The sequence below is a fragment of the Meriones unguiculatus genome, chromosome 3, assembly GCF_030254825.1.
Source record: "Meriones unguiculatus strain TT.TT164.6M chromosome 3, Bangor_MerUng_6.1, whole genome shotgun sequence".
In the NCBI taxonomy this organism is placed as follows: Eukaryota; Metazoa; Chordata; class Mammalia; order Rodentia; family Muridae; genus Meriones; species Meriones unguiculatus.
In genome coordinates, this window is record NC_083351.1 from 177914901 (window position 1) to 177936065 (window position 21165).

At 52.2% G+C, this 21165-nt stretch overlaps 1 protein-coding gene and 1 long non-coding RNA gene across 2 annotated transcripts in view; one reads left to right on the top strand and one right to left on the bottom strand.

The window, feature by feature from the left end:
• Positions 1-21165, bottom strand: part of Tgfbr3 (transforming growth factor beta receptor 3) — a 123241-nt gene that overhangs the window by 93237 nt on the left and 8839 nt on the right. The gene's annotated exons all lie outside the window — the stretch shown is intronic.
• On the top strand, positions 5609-16565 carry LOC132653221 (uncharacterized). Its single transcript, XR_009591001.1, has 2 exons — positions 5609-5868; positions 11921-16565. It is a non-coding gene; the product is annotated as an uncharacterized LOC132653221 (long non-coding RNA).

The following is a 21165-nucleotide window of genomic DNA, read 5'->3' on the forward strand; positions in this document are numbered from 1 at the left end:
TCTGAGAAGCAGAAGGTGGTGAAGGAAGAGGCCATGACAGCAATGGCAGGGGTGAATTTGTGGATGAGCCTCAGACACTGTCCCCTGATTCTGTGGACATAGATGATACCTAACAGCTACTATGCTTGGAACACAACCCTCCTAGCATGGTTGACAATGACCACAAATTAAACACAACAAAAATACAGTCTGTCATTCAACCCAAAACACATCTACCAAGGGGCCTGGAATTTGCTCAATTGCGCCTGGACCCCAAGGTGCTTCCTGTTCCTGCTGCAAGTACAGCTCCAGATGCACACAGTCTGCCCACCAAGAGGCAGCTGGCTGCTCTTCCTCAGGTCCCTCAGCAGCGCACATGTAAACACACTCAGTGCTCTCCCAGGGCGCTGTGGCGCTGTGGCGCTGTGGCACTGGGGCTGTCTCCTAAGCTGCTACAGAGTACTGACACCATTTCAGGAGATGGCACATAATGAAAGGAAGCCATGGGAGGCCGGGAAGGTGGCGGAGGACTTCCACCCCTTCTCTCTCTTTCTGCCAGGGCTATCGTAAGGGGAGAAGTTCCTGCCATGTTCCTGCCGTGACAAGCTATGTCCCCACAGACCCACAGTGAGACAGACAAGCAACCACAGGCTGAAAGCCCTGAAACGGTGAGTCAAAAGCACACCTTTCTCCCCCTTAGTTGCCTCAGGCATTTGGTGGCAGCAACAGAGAGCTGATGGACAGCAGAGCACTCCCCTACTCGGCGCTTCTGTGGTTGCGCACAGTGTGTTTTCCCTACAAGTCTGAAAGGAGAAAGAAGAAAAAGTCCACAACGTATCACGAAGCCTCCACTAAAAACAAACAGAAAGTACAAATGCTGTGCATGTGAGGGAGTCCATCCCCGAGTGTAAGAGGGCAGGAGCTGGCTCTTTCATTGAGGCGCCTGCTCTGAGAGTGAGGACCCAGATCCAGACCCCAGCACCCGCACAGAAGCAAGCGACCCTAGCTATCAGGGGCAAGGGCAGCAGGGCCTCGCTGGCCAACCAGCCCCGCTAGTCAGTAAGGTCCAGTCTCAAAACCTAGGGTAGAGGGCAATGAAGGAAGATCCTGACATCAGCCACGAGCACACACTCACACACGCGGGTAAGCGCACAATACACACCAAAAATAAATAAATAAATAAATAAATAAACTTAGCAGGCTTTAAAGATTCTGTAAAACGGCGTCTCCAGCAGTTCACTATACTGTCAGGCAGATATAATTCAGTAAACATAACAACAAACATCTGTTTGTCCAGCTCCCGCTCTGCTGTGCAGTGCCAGGCTGTACACCATGAGGAAGAGGCAGCTCAGCACACGTATGTGACCCGACGCCTCATGAGGGACCTGCCTCTGGCCTTCTCCCTCAGCAAACAGTAGCCTGAGGAGCAAGACTGAACTGTGGGTCAAACAAAAAGCCACCATCGGCTGAGGTGGTAAAGGATCCTGAGGTTTGTAACTTACTCTGAAATCCATCCAAAGTGAAGATGTCAGATGCACATCTGATAACTAACGCAACTATGGCAGAATGTTAACTGTGCAACAGTTTCAACATCTCCTTCTGTCGAAATGTTGCATTTTACCAAATGTCAAGAGGTGGGGCTTATGAAAACATATATAAGGCCAGGACAACCTCCAGAAACCACAAGCTGTGGTGAGAGAGCAAAAGCTGTATCCTCTGACCCCGCGAGTTTCCTCCTGGAATTCACCAGCGGGAATGAGCTGGTCAGTGTGCATAGCACAGCATGTACCCGGGGCTGAAACCAGAACCCGGAGAGAGGCTGAGAAGAAAATAAAGATTTCAAACCGTAGATGTGGTGTGTCCTTTCTGAAAGGCCTTTCTGAACTCTCACTCCCCAGGTGAAGCCCCAGGGCTCACAAAACCCACCGGACCTGGCCTGGCCTCGCCACCAGCTGCTCACCACGTTCTACCCACTGTGGCTGAGGCCCAGGCCTACTCTTGGCTTCCTGGCATCAACTGTCCTTTCTGCAACTGTTAGGCACAGGATGCTGCCAAATGAAGGCTGCACGTCCCAGCCCCACTGGCAGCTACAAATGGGCACATGAGCAATGGCTGCAGGCATAGACCCTTCCAAGAAGCGTCCTTACAGCGAAAGGAGCCGTGTCCTGTCTTTCGCTCCTTCCTGTTGACTGGGATTCAGACGCAACTGGCAGGGTTAGAACCCCCTGCAGCCTGCCCACACACCGCAGGGCCTGGCAACATCCAGGCAAGCCTCCAGCTCATATGGCCCACTCCACGGGCCCCACCAGGAGGGCAACTTCTCCTACCACCAGGCAAAAGACACCAGGCAAACACATTCTGAAGCCCTGCCTGACTCAGCTTGCTCTGGACGCCCTGTGAACTGTGGGGCTTCCTCTCAAACCCGAGGTTTCTCTTGTGGCCACAGCTGGAAACCATTAGTCCTCCTCATCCTTTGCAACCTTGTCCCTGTGATCCAGGGTCCAGTGGGCAGGAGCAAAGGCTTCTCCGGCACCTGATGGGCACCCTGGACACACTGCTAGTCTCAGCACTCAGAGCACAGGCACTGTTTAGGTGTTGTTGATGTTGTTGTTTAAAAGCAGAAAAGAGCTTGGGATCTGGCTTGGCAGAGAGCGCTTGCCTAGCACACAAGAAAGTCTGGGTTCCTAGGTTTGGTGGCTCATGCCTTTTATCAGAGGCAGGGGGATCAGACATTCAAGGTCGTCCCTGGCTATAGAGCAAGTCCCGGGCCAGCCTTGGCTATAACACAAGACTCTTCCTCAAACAGAGAAATAAATAAGCATAAAACAGGCCATTCCCCTTGCTCAGCACATCATAGTTAGAGTTGGGTTATAGATAAAAATCTCTGGCAGTCATGAACCCGGGGCCACTCCACACTTGAGCCTTCCCAACCGCACGTGGAGGTTGATTCTGGCCATCTGCTACCTGCTCTGCCCTGGGCCATCCCTCCTGGCCCCCACTCCTAACATTCTTAAATTTCCTGTGGTTGATCCTTCTCTCTTGTCTCTTTAGGAATGCCGGCCTCCTTAAATCTTACTGGACACTGTAAGATTCCTATTCTGATGGACCTCCCTAGGGCCCAGGGGTTGGCTGGGCCTCAGGCGCCATCTTGCATGGCACAAGCATACAGTGCCCACCACAGCCACACTGGCAAAGCAGCCCCCATCACAGAGTGGCACCCTCAAAGCAGCACTCTAGGGCACCCAGGCCGGGCTGTCCACCTCGTGACAGGCCTCCTGTCCTGGGGAGGGCCAGCTTGCACAAGCCTCTGCGCATTGTTCCCGATCCCTGTAATTCAACTGGGCTAAAGTGACTTCGCTAAAGTTCTGACTTGAGAGATGGAAACCGGGGTGCAGGCAGGGTCCTTCACAAAAGTCACATTCTACCACCAAGAGCAGAAAGCCATTTTCCTGTCGCCTGACAACATGCCTGCCACCTGCTTCTGCTTCCACGAGACAGGCCTTCACCACAGGCTCTGAGGAGAGACTGGCACGATACAGTGGCAGAGCTCAGTAAGAACTGAGGTGCCCAGTTCACCCTGAAATCACGGCTAACTTAGAAGACTTTGGGAGCGCTAGCTAGCTCCTTTCTCATTTGACCAAATCTCCTGGTCTTTTCAATCATGGAAGATCTGGACACATGAAAATCTGTGAATACCATCAATATCTAGATTCCCAGTTCTGCTCGCAGAGAGACATGCATGCAGGCGCGCGCTGTTGTAACATGCCTCGGCTGCACCCAGCATTGCGGCCTGGGTTACAGACCCCCATGTCTACACCGCTTGTGTGCCAGCACCCAGGCCTGAGAGAACACAGATGAAACTGTTAGACATCGATGAGTGTTCATTGCACACACATAACGTTTAATCTACCTCCGCCCTCCCCCAAAGAAACCATTGCTGCTATACCTCACGTAATATCGAGTCAAATATGAGGGAGGGGTGTTGTTTGGAGGAAGACACAGCAAGCTGTTTCTCATCTCCGCAATGTGAGCTGCAAACATTTAGACCCTCACGAACAGAAAGCTGACGCAGACATCTGGTCCCTATTCCACAGAATTTCCAGGGCTCTGATTCCCCATATCACCCAGGGTACTAATGAGAAACGTGTGTTCAGCTGTAGTGAGAGTGGTAAAGATGCAGTGGGAACTGAGGGGAACATTATAGCCTGGGAGCAGGACACTGCATGGGGAGGATTTTACTGCAGCGACACCACTGGCTAATGAGGGTTTGTGTTACTATACTACAGGGAATTCTGCAATGCTGTCAGCTGTGAAGAGGGACAAACTCCCACAGACTGCAGGACCTGTTCTACCCACCGGACAATGCCAGAATCGGCGAGGGGGGGGTGTGCTGGGGTGTTTTCTCAGCCAACAGCACAGGCTGGCTCTTATTGAGATCTGGGGGAAGGAATGTCACAAATACCAGGATATGATGCAGAAACAAGCTCAAAGAGAAGAAACACCTGGAAGGCCCTGGGTACAGCAGCGCCTCTGGCCAGTACACACATGAGCTAATGCTTGTGCCATCTCCAATTACAATCCCTTGGCTCTAAAGCCCCCTGGGGATGGAGCCGGGGACAGATGGCCATTAAACTCTCAAAGGGGCCCTCGGACCACAGTTCCCACTTGGGTTTTCAGTAAGACTCAGAATCTGAAGTTTATTTCTGATAGGGGAAAATCTTAAACCTGAGATGCGGATTTCTCAGTGGAAAAGAGCCTGTCTTTAGGCTCAGCTTACTGGGGTTCCCTGCACCCTGAGTCCACGTTAATATCAGACCCAAGCCCTCCTCCTGACAATGCCAACCTCTTCCAAGAAGTCAAATGCCCATTTGCTGGGCTGGAAGCCAGCACATATTTGTATACTGTTGTGTTGAAACTGAGGGTGCAACCATGTTGAAGAATTTCCTGTGCTCAGCTTTGAAATGTTCAAAGGGAACAAAGGCCAGGGCCTCCCTGGGAGCCTAAGTTCCCCGAGCTGGGGAGCTGCCAAGCTCTGAAGGCGCTATGGCTCTTCTACCTGAGCAATGAGGCTCTGGAGGAAGGGCAGAGGGGCTGTGCTCCATACTGGCTGCGGCCTCGTGGGGGACGGGGGGGGGGGGGGCAAAAGATGTGTGCAAGGTAAGCCCTGTACCAGAGATGTATGAGGCGCTGGGCCCTGGGACAGGGGGTTCACTCTGTGTTTGTGCCATAAGAGGGGTCACCCCAAGCTTAACATCTGCTGGGCAGGTGCTGTGCCATGGGGCTCCCAGACTGCATGACCTGGAAAGCCCCCACGCCTCTCCTGTTCCCCTACAGGCTTGACCTGTAGCTAAAACGAGGCAGTGTATGTGAAATCACTTTACAAATTTCAAGTAGTATTAGAGACAAATTCCCCCTGGGAAGGGAGGAGTGGATGAAGAGCCTCTCCCCCACCTGAAAAATGCTCCCTCAGACTTTTAGAGTGCTTGGTAAAGGTCTAAGAGAAGGCTCCCCAGGCCATTCCCCAGCTACAACTACCCCAGAGTATTTCTAAGAATCGCAGTGGGCAGACTCCAAATTAAACTGCACCCGGGTCAGAGTACAGCTTCCTATTCTCCCAGTGCATTCTGGGAGTGCAGCACAGACAGGGACACAGCCCAGGAGCTCCTGAGGTCCCTGGCGACAGTTAGCTCAGGACAAGAGGACAAGAAGCCACACATGGTCCTGTTCTTCTAGTGTGACCTGTGGGAAGCTGAGGTGGAAGGGGGCATAGCCTACTCACTCGTGAGATAGGAACTTAACGCGTGGCACTGCCCATTCGCGCCCAGAGACCAAGAGCAAATGGAAGCCCAGGGGATACAAGGAGCAGAGTCTCTGGATCTACGGCAGGAGGTAAGCACGCCCTACAAGCCTGAAGACATGAGTTCAGTCCTCAGGATATAAAGTTTAGGATTTAAAGTACAAAACAGAGAAAAACAAACTGACTTTTCCCTCCTGCCTAGAGTCTGGGATATGGAATGACTGAGGACCTCTGCTCCTTTATTAAGACAAGGGTGTTTCATTTCTCTAGACTTGCAATGCCAACCTCCTCACCCACGTGCAGCTCCCTGCTGGGTGGCAGAGCGAGGCTTCCGGGGCGCAGAGCTGCTCTGCTCACCCCGTGGTGACAGCCCAGACCCACTCAGCACGCACACCTTGGCTGCTCCCCCACCAGCTGGGGGTTGAGTCTGGGGCTTTGCACAAGCACTGAACTGTGGCCCCAGCCTCTTTCCCCTTTTAAACCTAATTAGAGCCTGACAAAAAAGACAAGGAAGTGGGAACTAGGCAAGAATCACACACAGAACCTGAGGTGTGCACACACTGCAGGGCCCACGCTGAGGGGGTCACTGGCCATGCCTGTGCCAGGCAGGCAGTTAGTGGCATGAGAACACAGAGGGAGGAGAAGCCGGAAGAAGGAGGAGAAAAAAACACGAGTGCTGAAGACTTGTGTCTTCACGTGAAACCACGGCCCCCCGACTACTACAGATAAGAGGAAGATTTAAAAAGAAAAAGCCACAACTTTTGGGTTGGCCGTGCAACGTGTTACTAATTACAGCCATCTGCACACGGCAGGCCATGACCTAAAACACGCTTACATGGAGGCTTTCGTATTTAATCAGGGCTCAACAACCGGTTCTTGACAAACGAAGGAAATGCTTAACTTAACCGGCCAGTTACCCAGCGGGATGTGCAAGGCCCTCGCCAGCCCAGCCAGCCCAGGGAGCCAACAGCCGGGGGTGCGGTGGGATGGGGTGGGGTGGGGTGGAGGAGGAAGTGGGGGGATCTTCTGAAGCCGAGTAACAGATCACACTGGCTGCTTTCACAGCCACTTTCTGCTCTGGAGGAGCTGATGCCGCCAACTCACGGGAGCTCTGGGCTCACCAACAGTCACAGACCTATGCGTGCACCAATGACCTTAGACACACAGCAGGGTGGGTCCCTTGCATGCTGGTCCCGAGGCTCTAGAACTGTCACACGCAGGTAAAGCAAGATCAGAGTCTTCTTTTAAGCAGCAGTCGCCCGTAGGAATGTACTGTTTGAGCTGGGCAGGTGCAGCAGATCTCTGAGTTCAAGGCCAGCCTGGTCTACAGAGAGAGTTCCAGGAAGCCAGGGCTACACAGAGAGACCCTGTCTCACAGGAAGAAAGGCAGCTGAGGGGGCGTGGGGCAGGGACTGCCTCTCCTGGCTGGGAAGTCTGTGGAGCCACGCTCCTTCTGCTTCCTCTCTGCTGCGCTGTTGGGCGTGTGCCTGGCGTGCAGCACGCATTGATGGGGACGCGCCAAGCAACCGGCCCCAGGCTGCGGCTGCGGCACCCCTCTTGGAGTCAAATCTCAGTCCTGCCACAGGGCAGCTCTGTGGCCTCGGTTTCTTGACCATCCCACGCCGCTTTGCCACCACACATCAGGGTGCTCCCAGGAGGAACTGGAATCACCACATTTCCAGCTTCCTTCCAAGCCCAGCCAGCTCAGGCCCCTCTGCAGGGGCCATGGGGGACAGCAGAGCTCAGTGGGCCTCGGCTGCGCCCTCACTGCTGTCCCATGGCCTAAAGGACTTCCATGCACGAGACCCTTCCCAAACCACGCAATCCTTTACATGTCACCTGCCACAGCTTTAGTCCCAAACCTGCAAAGGCCACGTAGCAACACTGGCCTAGGCGGGCCTCAGGTTCTGCCCTAGAAAATTCGCCCTGTGACTGAAATGTCTGCTGCTGTGTATATTCGTTTATTATTCACATACTTATTTTTAAAAAGGAAAGTAAAGGACTCACGGCAACAGCAAGTCCCAGAAAGCCCACTTCAATTGCCGAGCAACTGAAAGTCATTCTGGCAAGACAGAGATTTTATCAAGAGTATTAAGAGCCCGTTGAAAAAAGTCAAACCCAGCCTGAGCCATGAACCACGGTCACCTGAAAATGTGCCGGTTACACAGATCTCAGAAAACGGGAACAAATGTGCTCTTAGGCCAGGAAAATACTTTTCCTGCATTTGAACTTAAGAGGCCTGTAGTCACTGCAAAAGCGCACTTGACAGACAGACAGACTGCCCTGTCAATAAAAATCTTCCCCCAAATTTAAACATGAGACAGATGTGATCCCTGTCACACAAAGCACACCAAGTGTGCCCGTGGCGACGACACACACCTGCGCACAGCATCGTTTCATGAAAGGCTGCTTTGCTGCATTTACGCTGGGGCCGAGTGTTTAGATTTATTTTTAAGTGTGTCACATCAGTCAAAGCAATTTCTGTTTTTCTAAAATCTGCGAGTGTTCTCTGGGGGGTGGGGATTTTTCTTCAGTGTTTTTCCACTCTGGATCAAGCAGCTTCTCTCTTTTCCTGCCGAGCGAAGGTGGAAAACCACGCTGCCAGCAGGAACCACACTTTCTCACATGCGGACTTCCAAATGGTCCAGCTTGAAAATAAAAGTGCTTTGCACACTAAATCCTAACAAAAGGGCACTTTGCAAGAGCTGAACAAAAACTGAGGCTAAGGTGATATCTACTATTTGAAGCAACCGATTCCTTCTCTCGGTATTTCATCGCACACTCCCTCACCCCCGTCACACTGCAACGCCTCGCTGACTCAAAACTCACTGATCAATGAGATAGTCAGCACACACACACACACACACACTCACTCACTCACACATGAACGTACGCATGCACGCACGCACCACCAGCTGAGTTTTACAGAAGTGACTCTGGCCATTTTGTAAGTGGAAAATTACTTAGCAATCCTAATGCACAATCACTTTCTGGCCATCTTAAATATTCTGAGCATCCTGAAAACCACTTACTGCATTTTTCCTGGATTAATTTAAGGTTATAGTTATAAACACTAACTATGGTTTATTAAAGGCTGGCACATCGTCTTAGGGTTTGGTTTTTTTTTTGTTTTTTTTTTTTGTATGAGTACTTGCCTGTATGTGTGCACACGTGTGCAGTGCCCAAGCGGGCCTTAGAGGGTGCCAGATCCCCTCATGCAGATATAGGCTGCTGTCATGTCGATGCTGAGAACCAAACTCAGGGAGGGTGAACCAGTGAACCATCCCTGTCCCCTCGTTTTGTCATTTTTATTTATTTGTGTGTGTGTGCGCGCATGTGTGTGTGTGTGTTGGGGGGGAGAGGGGTCCGGGGGCCCGGCCTTAGCTTTGCCGCTGCCAAGCTGCCTGGCCGCCTTTTCTTACCTTTATTGAGCTCACCTGGGGCAATTCCTGCCTTCTTGCCAAAATGAAGAAGGCGACAGCAAAGGAGTCCATAAACTTAAGAGGGAGCTATCTGTAAGATGCTGTGAGGCAGACGGACCCAGGAAGAAATCCCAACTTTAGGACCAAGCACCTGTCTGACACAGATGAGGCCCCGGCTTGCTCCCAGCACTGAAGGAAAAGCCAAAACCCAACCCTGATTCTAATGGTATGAGCCTAATGCTGCCAACGAGGAAAGATCCCTCTAAAATCACCAGGGCGAAGCCTCCATGGCCTGAACCCGGGGCAGCTAGGGTTATTTTATTCTTATATTTCTTTTATTATTATTTGTTGTAGTTATTATTTAATGGGGGGTTAATCACCAGTAACCCCGGCAGTTGCTTAGACAAACCGGAATCCCAAGCACAGAGCTGTGGATTCGAACCCTTCTGCCACTACTAAAACCTGCCGGTTAAAACATCAGATCATAGTTCCTGATCCCTGGCTAAGACGAAGGGACACCAGCCTTGATCCTAACATGGGTGATGGCATTCCAGAATAGACAGCAGCTCATGGAGGAAACAGCAGAAGGTGGGACACAAGAGAAAATGGGGGGGGGGGGGTTGTGAAGCCGACTGGTTACTTAGAAATTAAAAGGAAAAGAAAAAGAGTCCAACAGCTGAATTATTGCCAGAGGCCTCGGGGAGGACACACCCACAGATCACGTGAATCCCAGTGCCCTCTAGAAGACAGCTGAGGGAGCATATCAAAGAAGCGTCTTTCCTCCTCCTACTCACTCCTCTCAGCTCTTTTCCCAACACTTTCGTCTGCTTTCTCAGCCGCATGCTCCTCCTCCTGTGTGAGCACGTGTGTGTGCAGACATGCACATGCAGTGTGCATGTGTCCACACATGTGGGATCCCGCTTTTGCCCAGAGTGGACAGCATGCACTGGGCACTGGGTCCTGGGGATCCCGGCCGAGCCCTCTCCTGCAGGCTCCTGCCCTCCCACAGCGTGGGTGCAAAGCTGCATGTCACTCTATGCCTGTCCCTGCTAAGATCCTCCCGTTGTACCCAAGAGCAAGTACACACACGCTGAGAGCCAGCACACACACAAATGGCATGCACACGCAGACAGCCGGGGCTGGAGCTGGCCCCAGGCTCGGCCTCCTTCCAGGATGGCCCTGGATTAACAGCATCCACAATTAGCTGTTATGGTTTCCTTCCGGTTGGGCTGGGCATTGGACCCAGGGCCTTGCACGCGCATGTGTGCATGGAAAGAGAGACCAGAGGTCAGCCTTGGGTCTTATTCCTCAGGAGCCATTCTCCTTGTTTGGGGTTCAGTGGTTGCTCTGTTTTGTGTTCTCTGCCAGGCTGGCCTGGCGGGCAGTGAGCCCCAGGAACCCACATGTCTTGTCTCCCCAGTCGGGAGGGCTGGTTACAAGCATGCATCACCACGCCTGACTTTCCACGTGGATTCTGGGAACTGAACTTGAATAAGCAGAACTTTGTGGACTGAACTATCTCCCCAACCTGAACCCACAAGCTCGCACAGAAGCTAGGTGCGGGCTAGCACAAGCTACATCAGCTAACAAGCTTATTGTTTGTTTATTTAGTTAGTTAGTTGGTTAGTTTTCCAAGTCAGGGTTTCTCTGTGTAGCCCTGGCTATCCTGGACTCAATTTGTAGACCAGGCTGACCCCAACTCACAACAGTCCGCCTGCCTCTGCCTCCCTGAATGCCAGGGTGACAGCTAACAGTATTTTTACAACCAAAGAATACAGAAAAACATACTGTTCAAAAGGCCTATGATCCTTTTCCAAGATCCCCATTTGACAAACTCTAAAGGATTCCAGTGTGACAAATGAGATGCAGGGTGACAAGTGAGACACAGTGCCCTCTTCCTACCAAGGGCAGCTACAGAGAACACTCTGACCTTGGCAAAGTCCTCGGAGGTTCAGACAAACAGGAACTCTGAAGGGGGTGGGGGGTTAGAGAGAGACACACAAACATCCATAGACAGACACTGCCTGTCTCACCCCCCTGATTTTCAGGCTGGGAAGCCCTGGCTGCTGTGGTCACCTCGGCCTCCTCCCCCAGTGTCCCCTAGTGCTGTACACGGCAGGCCCTGTGGAGGCAGCCTCGCACTGCCCAGCGCTGCCAGGACAAGCCTTGGCTCATGGCCTCCAGTGAGACCACAGTGCTCTGAAAGTCAGGCAAAGTACGGATCATTTCCAGCCCCAAAGGAAGTGTGTTTTCTGGACTGAGGCCCCACTTAGCCATGAGGCAGCACTGAAAATCGTGAGGCGTGATCTCTCCCGGGCCCGTGCTGCGTATATGTGCCCACAGGTGACGGAAGGTCGCTGGTGCGCACTCAATAGTGAACCTCCACTAAGCTTTACACGGTGGTCCGTAAGTCCAGGTTCCAGCTCTGTCCACAGGGAGGGCGTGGCACATTAGTTAAGTTTTGTCTTTCTGTATTTTAGAGCAAGTTTCCACAAATGCTTACTGTAGCGAATGCTTTCCTTGCGCTGAGGGTCCTAAAGGGGAAGGTGTGAACCGGGAGGTGAGCTTTCTGACATCCACTTCTCACAACGTGCCACACCCTTTAGCTTACAAACTCTAGGCACGTGGAGCCGTGTGCGGGCCTGGATTACCCCCCCCCTCTCTCTCTCTCTCTCTGGCACACAAAAACAAAAGGAAATCTCAACTGTATTTTCTTTTTCAGGAAGGACCTGAGTACTGGAGAGATAAAAGGCTGGCCTCAAACTCAGCATTCTTCCCCCAGAACAGCAGGGTGGCCCTGCCGGGGCAGGGTAGCCCAGTACAAGCCTCAAGCCAGTGTCAGCAGGTCCAACGACAGCGCTGGCGGCCTCGGCTCCGGGGCACTCGTGTGGCTCCGGTTCTGCTTTTCCTCCAAGTCCCTCAGGGAGCCGTGAGGGAAGAAAGGGCTCGGAGCTGAGGCCACAGTCTTCTCACTGCCGATTCGGGGTTGCTGTGCTGGCACTGTGCAGTGTTGTGTGGCACTGCCAGGTGTGCACACGGGTGGCCTGGCACTCAGCCTTCTCCAGCCAGTATCCGGGGTCGGCAGCTGCCGCTCGGGCCAGCGCGGGTGCCTGGATCCGGGATCAACTCTGGGATGCTGCGTCTCCGCGCCATGGCCGGGACCTTTCTGAGTGTGAGTTTCCGATTCCAGTCTAGAGGGGTGAGGTGACGTGATGAAGGACCATAAGCGAGTGCCAGGCTCCCTGGGCCCCAGGGAGCAGTCGCCAGGGGGACTGACACCCCCACTCTCTCCTCTTCCTCCACCAACCTGCGGTGTGCAGAGCAGCCGTGGGACTTCACAGGGGCAGTGAACGCACCACGTGGACACCACGACCCAGGATGCCCTTCCTCTGGTCAGTGATCCCGACACACTCTGCTGCCACGTCGGCATGCATTCTCCCCCAAGGACACACCACCCACGAGGACTCCTGTCCCACAAGGACTCCTGTCCCACAAGGACTCACGGCCCACGAGGACTCACGGCCCACAAGGACTCACAGCTCATGAGGCCTCTCAGCCCACGAAGACTCACGAGAACTCATGGCCCATGAGGACTCACAGCCCTTGAGGACTCATGAGGACACACGGCTCACGAGGACACACGGCCCACGAGGACTCACAAGGACTCACAGCCCACGAGGATGCACAGCCCACGAGGACGCGCAGATGAGTCATGCTGTCCCTGTGGTTTGGCATCGGGAGACCAGATGCTGGCTCTGGTCCTGTCACAGTGAAGACGCACGTGTGCTGAGAGGCTGCAGCCATGGAATTGTGAGCTCTGGGGGTGCGGAAGGTCAAAGAGCTGCCTCGCGTCCCCACATGCTTACAGACGTCAGCAGCTCCCGGGCCCGGAAGGCCGGACGAGCGAGCGTGCTTCAGGTGCAGCAGACCACCGTAAAAGAAAAGCTCAGGGGATGGATCTAGGTGCACAGCTCTGGAGAGGCCACCCCCGAGGCACCACACAGAGCCACAGTCCCGGCCTCCGTCTTTCTCTGCCACAACCAGACAAGCTCACGCTGGCATGCTCTGCCCGGAGAAGAACGACCCCAGCGTCGGTGTACAGCCCGGGGCCATGATGACTGGTGTGGTGCACAGCGCGTGTCAGCAGCTCACCAGAGCCTCCGTGGGCCCAAGGGTCTGTTCCTGTGCGTCCAGCACAGTGGCGGGCAGGAGCCACAGTCACACCGGCTAGCACTTCCGGGAGTGCAGGCCCGTAGGACGGCACAGCAGCTGCACGTGCAAGCGTGACTCTGTCCCACCTGACAGGTCTGAGGCTCAGGAAGAGGCAAAGGAAGCTTCCTCTCTGGGTTCTAGTGGTCCCCGGCAGAAGGATCTTAGAGAAGTGGCACACCTGGGCACTGTCATGTCCCAGAGAAACCCAGGGCAAACGGCTGTCTGCTGCTGTGAGCACACCAAGGGTCCTGTTGGCCCAGGCTCCCAGTCCTGGGGCTCCCCTCATCTCCTCACCCCAGGCTACCCTAACATCTCCTTCATGGCCTTCCCTTCCCCGAGCTTCTTATTCCAATATAATCCTGCCATTCTAGCCAGGGACCCTGTCATTCCCCTCGCTTGGACCTGTCTCTCTCTCGGTCCTCTCTCTCTGTCTCTCTCTCTGTCTCTCTCTCTGTCTCTCTCTCTGTCTCTCTCTCTCTCTCTCTCTCTCTCTGTCCCCTCTCTGTCCTCTGCCTTGGTCTCCTCTCTTCTCTCTCTTGGTCCCCTCTCTTTTCTCTGTCTTGGTCCTCTCTTTGTCCTCTGTCTTGGTCCTCTCTCTCGGTCTCCTCTTCATCACCTAATCTCTTCCTTTCTTGCTCCTCCCTCCTCTCTCTCCTTTCTTGGCCCATTTCACTCTGCTGTTCGGTCCACTTCCTTCCGTGCTCTGGACTCTTCCAGATGCCTCTGGCTGTTCTCTCCCTCGTGTCTACAGCAACACCCTCCTCGAGCACACCCTGTAGCCATGTCCTCACCGTCTACGTTCATGGTGGACGCCTTTTCCCTCTGGGCGAGGCAGAACCCCCTTTCCCACCCCAGGCTCACCCCTCCTTCTACCCAGCAGGAAAACCTGGACTAGAAGCCCAGGTTAGAAAGCTCTATTTGTCATCATAGTCTCCACCAGGCCCATGGGTACATGCTGAGGAGGTGACGGGCAGTGCCGCGTGGAAGCACCTGCAGCCAGTGCCCTGGGAATATCACTTGCAGAGCACAGCTTCCGTCCTGCAGGTACCCGCTTCGTAGCACAAACTCGAGAAGGAATGCCTGACTCAGGGCCAAGGAGATGGCCTGCTGGACTAGAACTTGGACCCACAGAGTCCATAGAAGTGGCAGCGGGTGTGTGGCAGCACACTCCAATCCCACCACACGGAAGGCCAAGACAGGAGGTCCCGGAAGCAAGCTGGTAGCTAGACTAGCCCAACCGGAAGCTCTGGCTCACTGTACTGCCTTTCCATGTGACGGGGAAGCAGTACAGGAAAAGCTGCCACCCACCAGCCTCCACATACATTCATGAACATGCACACACACACATACATCCATGACATGCATATACACACATGCATTCATAGCATGCATATACACACATACATCTATGACACACATTTACACACATACATTCATAACATGCATACACACACATACATCCATGACATGCATATTCACACAAACATTCATAACGTGTATACACACATGCATTCATAGCATGCATATACACACATACATCCATGACACACATTTACACACATACATTCATAACATGCATACACACACATACATCCATGACATGCATATACACACATGCATTCATAGCATGCATATACACACATACATCCATGACACACATTTACACACATACATTCATAACATACATATACACACATACATCCATGACATGCATATTCACACAAACATTCATAACGTGTATACACACATGCATCCATAACATGCATATACACACATACATCCATGACACACATTTACACACATACATTCATAACATACATATACACACATACATCCATGACATGCATATACACACATACATTCATAACGTGTATACACACACACACACACACACACACACACACACACGAAGCAATATGAACACTTAGGGATCAAGCTGCTTCTTTTCAACCAAATCAAGTCACCCTGACGGCAGCCTATGGAAGCTACAGGATCTTTGTGAACACACACACACACACACACACACACACACCCTGGTACCATATTCAGAAACATGATCATTGAAGGCAAGTGAAATCAAGACCTGCCATATTTCTGTCTTACCCAAAGAGCCAGTCAGATCACCGTGAGGCTGGAAACCCATGCGTGCACCACAGTAAGCCATAATGACCCTGAAGACAGGGGCTGAGCCTGCTGTGCAACAGGACTAAGAGCACAGATCCTGGGATTCTTGTCCTTCCTGCCCCTACATTCTTATTATAAGCCCGAGAAGAACCAAACAGCTAAGAAGTTTGTTCCCAGGCAGTGAGCGCACGTTCAAAGCCTCGCCTTCAACCTCTGCACGCAAAAAGCAATGCGGTTCCTTTCCTGGTGACATGGAGTAGTGTGCTCAGCCACCTCTGTGCAACGTCCTGCTGAACCTAATGGCCGACTCACTTTACATGGAGGGTGGGCGGGGCTGGTGCCCGGCGTGCTCTGCCCACTGTCAGACACAAGTGACGAGGCAATAGGGGTGGACTCTCGTTAGCACAGTGTTACACACACAGGACGAGGCGGGGTGCTCGGAACGGAAGCTAGGAAGTTTTCACTGGGTTTACACTTTCACTGTCCAACACAGTCAATGCATGAAACATTTATGACAGCATCATAACTAGAGAAACCACCTGCTTTCCTCCTTCTCCTGACTGTCACTGGCACTGTCCTTCCCCGCCCCTGACCTTCTGTTTGTCCTGGTCCGCTGCGCACGCGCGCGCGCACACACGTCTTCTGCATGTAGCTATAGTATTGCCTAGATTCCAGAATTGAGGAAGAACACTCAGTTGTTGGTTGTTTTTTGTTTTTGTTTTTGTTTTCTGAGAATGTGTGATCTTGCTTAATACTTTCCATCCCAAGTCCACCCATTTTCCTGCAAATTTTATGATTTTATTTTTCTTTAGAGCTGACTAGTATAAAATATCTTTCAAATTTTCACTATCAATTCATCTGCTGATGCGCAACTAGGTTGATTCCAAGTTTTTGTTATGGTGAACAGCCATATGGTCTCTGGGCGTTGTTAACTTTAATATGTGACTTTTTATTTGCATTTTATAATAAAGTTTGTAACATTTTATAATAAAGTTTAAATTTTTTAAATTAAGTAAAAACCACAAAACATATACAGTTTTTCTTCCTATTGTCTAGTTCACTTTCTATTTTGCACACGAATGCTGTGAGTCTAATAAAGAGTATGGTTTTTTCCCTAAGGCCCCTAACACAGGAAATTTAGCAGCTAAAACTCCAAGTACAAGAACAGCTTAGAAAGAGTATAACTAATGGGACAGTACTTCCCTAAGGCTCTGGGTTAAATCCTTACCCCCCCACAAAAAAAAATAAAGTGGAGAAACTCAAAGTTAGCCTGGAGTGTATGCACACTGATGCCAACACTTGTGAAGTTGGGACTGAAGATCAGGAGCTCAAGGTCAGCCTCAACCACATGAAATGGAAGGAAGAGAAGGAGGGAAGAAGGAAGGGAGGGAGGGATGGAGAGGGAGAGAGGGAGGGAAGAGGGAGAAAGGAAGGAGAAAGAGAGAGGAAGGGAGGGAAGGAGGGAGGGAGAAAGGGAAGAAGGGAGGAAGGAAGGAGGGAAGGAAGGGGGAAACACACATGCCAACATGGTATCCCTCAGCAGCAGAGAACTTTGCAAATGCTGAGGTTTCCCTGGATGAATGAAGACAAGAGAGTCCATCCCCTCAGAGTCTGCACACGGATACTAAACTTTCCCGTGTCCTTTCGCCCATTCCCACTGGCGCCATCAGAGCATCGGAGCTGAGAACAGCAATGCCGTCATCACTGTGGTGGTAGTGTGCCTGAGTCTCCTCAAAGTCCACAGAACTCCTTACGTGGACTTGCATGTTTGTTCTTCACAACCACCCTGAGATACACAATCAGTGTCCTGTTTTTCACGAGTTAATAAGAGTGGAAGCTGAATTAGATTAAGTCACTCAAAGTCACCAAGCTATGGAAGGAAATGACGAAGCCAAGGCCGGGTGCACGGTCGTATGAGAGCAACAGATAAGGAAAACTGCCTTCTAGGCTCCAAAACCAAAGCGTGTCCCAGAGAAAACTGTCCAGTTAGTCCCTGGGCTGTGCTGGTGAGCCCTGACCCAAACATACGTCCTTGCTCTATGTACTGACTTGGTGCCCAGACAAAAACACCTAAGAAAGGGGACTCACATTTTCTTAACTCTCTGCTCAGGTCGCAGCAACTGTCACCTTAACTTCACATGTATTTTCTACAATGTCAGGGAGTCTTTGCAAATTACACGAGAAAACGTTTAATGCCCTGGGAAATGGAACCTTGGACAGATTGACAGTTTCCACTGCATTTTTCTGCACTGAAATGCTCTGATGGAGCTGTATGATCCCCGCTTCCTGCTTCATCAGCAGGGACCGTGACCCCGAGGCATGGCCAGGCAGCAGCGGGAAGCGGTTACTCTGCTGGCCTGATTTCACATCCAACTGACACCACGGGCACACTCCTGCCTCTGACAGGATTAGAATTCACTCTCTCTAGGAAATCCTCACTCACAGGAAAGAAAGAGAGGATTTTTTTTTTCTGAAGTTACATATAATGACAGATTTGTCTCCTGAGGTCTTTTCCTCTCTCCTCGGACCGGTTCCCTCTCCGTTCCAGCCTGAAGGACTGATTGGCTGTGGCACAGAAGAAGGGTAGTGTTTCTTTCTTGCGCTAAGTGAAGAGTATGTTCCCATCGGAGATCTACAGCTAATTTTAATGCTGTCATTTCAACGCTGGATCCTGGGCCACGCTCCGCTGGTTGACTAAGAGAAGCAGTTTCAATTGGGGTGGTGTGCACACCTATAATCAGGCACGTGGGAGACAGAGGCGGGCGGGTCACCACAGTCGGAGGCCAGCCTGGTGCACACAGTGGGCTCAAGGCCAGGCAGACCTCAGCTACCCTGTCAGCAGCAGCCATCTTCCACCATGAGGAGGACGCTGCAACGAAGGCCAGACACTCAAGGTTGAATTTCAAAGCCGAATTAGACACTGCATGGAAGCGTCTCTGTAGACTCATGTGTCAGTGCCTGGTGCTCACAGGTGGGACCATTCATGGAGCCTCTAGGAGCTTGAGAAGTCTGTCACGGGAGTGTGGGGGGGGGAGCTGGGGCTCTCCTGGCCCCTTCGGCCAGGCCCGTGCTTCCCATCCTCCATGAACTGAAGAGACTCTTTCTAAACACACTTCTGCCAACATACAACCGGGGCTGAGCCCCCCAAAGCTGGGAGCCATGACACCCCTTCCTCCCTAACCGTTTTCCAGGGCTGGGTTACCGGGGCCATCGCTGACCAGTTCTTCCCCCACCCGGGAAAGGACGCCATTTGGGGCGCTTAGGAGAGAGAGGTGTCTAGAGACTTGCTGTGCCCACCTAGCTCACAGCCTCCCAGGCTCAAGGGAAAAGCCCCCAGGCCATCACATTTCCAACTAGCTCAGGATAGCCCAAGCTACAGTCGTGAGACTTACCCTATCATTAGAAAGCAAAATTCTTTTTGCTAAATTGTGGCAAAAACACTGTCACTTTTAGACAGTACCTAACTGTCCAGAACCCGCTTGCTGAATATCAACATGGAGAGGGTTTTTATTAAGTGTGTTCTATGTGGTGTAGCCGGGCAGCTCTGGGGCTAAGAATGGAGAAGAACTGCAGGACAACATAAGAAAGAATGTCATGGGCCAGGAGGGTTTTGAAAAGTTAAGCGAAGGCTGAGGTTTCTTTTAACAGGGTATTGGGAAGATAATTTGTAAAAGTCAAAGAGTCTTAAAAAATGTCAACTTCCTACGAGAATTCTATACTGCCCTACGGACATGAGTATTTCCAGGTATGACTAGCTTGAGGCTAGTGCTGCCAGTGACAATGTGAGGACACAGGTCGCTGGGTAGATCACTTGCCATACACTGGACCTAAGCTGGGCTCTGATGCCCACACAAGCGCTTGAAATGATGGCATACACTTGCAATCCTAGTTCTCAGGTAGACAAGGAGCCAGAGAGATGAGGACTCCCCAGAGCTGACAGACCAGCCAGGCGGGCTCTGGCCCCAGGGAGGGACTCCCAGCAACGAAACAACAGCAGCACAGTGGTCAGCTCACAAGTGTGCACTTCTTAACACAAAGGGCATCTTGCATGAAGAGCCACTTCTCGGGGCCTGGATTCCGAGAGCAGAGATGCGCTGCTCTGCACTGGTGAAGATCTCTTTAATGTCCGGCCTAATGAAAGACAGCTGGGCTTCAGGCCGCCTCCTGCATCCAATTTGCTATCATGCATTATTCTGGTTGAAAGACATGGAGAAATGTGGCCTCTCCTGGACACTGTTGTCCTGAGCCATCCTCAGGAGACTGGTTCCAGGAAGCTTCCGCATGCCCACCAGGCCTGCCCCAGGCCTTCCGTGAGATGGCACGGCCTGCATGCACCCCTCCAGACTGCCTGCAACAAAGCGAGTACTGGCAAACGGTTTGTCTACTGAATGATCTGGTAATGGGAAGGGAGAGGTACAGATGCAGTCTGCTTCACATACTGTTACCCTTGGCTTTGAGTCCCGCAGCCCAGAGGCTGGCAGCTCAGCAGCACGAACCTGCACCCACGTGCGCTTCCACACTGCATCTCAGAGCCACGCGCAGTCATTTCTAAGGCTTCCTGCACACTGCCTTGAGTCACCTAATGAGCTCTGCATGCTCTACTACATGAATATCCATTGTATTTTTCCAAAATCCTGAGTCATTTTAAAATGAAAAAATCGTAACATTGTGAATAAGCAGCGAACTCGGGCGTGCACTGCACTGAGCAAGTGACCAAAACCAACGTGGCCACGTAATGAGGCCCAGCAGCAAAGCACGCTCCTGACCTGATGCCAGGAGGGGCGGCAGGCTCCATGGTCTTTCCCAGTAAAGCATCGTCCCAACGTGGCTGCGGGAAAGGACAGACAAACCCCAACTAAGGCACATGGGCCAGTCCTCCCTTAAGGGTCAAAGTCACGAAAGACTGAACAAAACCAAAGGCGACAGGGAAGCCAGGGTGGATCCGAACAACAACGAGAGAACATTTGGAAACACAAATAAACAAACAAATATGAACAAGGCCCAATAAACTGAATACTTTTAGCCAGGGCCAGCATGAACCCCTGCTCTCGGGAGGCAATGGCAGGTGGATCTCTGAGTTCGAGGCCAGCCTGGTCTACACAGTGAGTCTAGGACACCAGGGCTACACAGAGAAACCCTGTCTCAAAACACCAAAACCAAAACCTGCATGCTCTGTAAATACTAACAGAATGTTGATAATTCTGTGCCGAGATGGTTTTCATAGTTCTGATCATGGCTCGCCCTTCAGCTACCTCAGCTGTAGCTGAGGGTGACCTTGAACTCCCACCCTTCCCCTCTCCCTGCCCTTAGCACTCCCCTAAGACAGAAGTTAAAGTCCCCAAACCGGAAGTCACCGAGGCCGAGCCAACCGAGCACATCATCCAGAAGTCACCCAGGCCGACTGTGCCATCAACCGGAAACTGGAAGTCGCCGAAGCCGACCCTGCGCATCAGCCTGACACAGGAAGTCCCAGCGCCCAGCTTGGACCGCCCCGCAGTGGTTCGTTCGGCTCCTCCGTGAACTGCAGGTGGTCACAGCATCCACGCTGTTCTGTGACGGGCTGCTTGTGCGGCACTGGGGCCCAGCACACTGCAGTTAGTGTGGAAGTTTTTACTGCCGTGCTCTTCTTGA